Source organism: Suricata suricatta, chromosome 10, assembly GCF_006229205.1.
Source record: "Suricata suricatta isolate VVHF042 chromosome 10, meerkat_22Aug2017_6uvM2_HiC, whole genome shotgun sequence".
Taxonomy (NCBI): domain Eukaryota; kingdom Metazoa; phylum Chordata; class Mammalia; order Carnivora; family Herpestidae; genus Suricata; species Suricata suricatta.
The window spans coordinates 134,378,119-134,378,857 of NC_043709.1; the positions used below are offsets into that span (position 1 = coordinate 134,378,119).

The 739-nt window shown below is 55.5% G+C and overlaps 1 pseudogene; it reads right to left on the bottom strand.

The window, feature by feature from the left end:
• Positions 1–412: 412 nt before the first annotated feature.
• Positions 413–495, bottom strand: LOC115305777 (annotated as a pseudogene).
• Between the last annotated feature and the right edge of the window lie 244 nt (positions 496–739).

Genomic DNA, 739 nt, shown 5'->3' on the forward strand with positions numbered 1-739 from the left:
CTCGCCATAGGACAAGACGTCAGGTCCTGCGGGGCTGGGGGTGCAGGACATGCTCATGACAGTCAGAAGGTGGTGTGGGGGACGCAGAATCTGAGCAAGATGGCGGTGGGGTTATTGGTTCCATGGTAAGTGGCCTCAGGTGGCCCTTCAGGGCTCCAGTGGAGACATGCCTTCTACCGGAAACTGTGCCTACTCTCCGTGATGGCAGCCAGCCTTGCCACCGTGACTTACCTGACCTCAGGAACCCACGAGCCTTCCTCCTGGTGCCTTCGGTCTTAGGCCACACTGCAAATCACAGGGGGCAGGGTCTGGGCCGTGTCTTTAGGATGACTCACCAGTGAAGGGCCCATTCCGAGTGTTTGCTTCTAGAGGGTGATCTCCGATGTCCCAGGAAACCAGGAGGGAAGGGGAAGGGGAAGGGGAATGGCTTCTAATTAGCAATAATCGTGCCTCGGATAAACCTCATTGGCTACGATACTGCCACTGTGCAAAGCTGGGAACGGCTTCTAAAACTCCAGGCTGGCGAGTATTACTTACAAATACAGGAAGGGCCAGCTTGTGCACGTTCTTAAAATTCTGACTTCACTTCCATTTTGTCAGATTTCTTCCCGCTCTTCCTCCTCCCACCTCTCCTCTCCCTCCTCCTTCTCTCACTCTTCCTCTTCTTCCCCCTTCCCCTCCTCTTTCTCTTCCTCCTTCCCATCCCCCATCCTCCTTCTCCTCCTCTTCCTCCTCCCCC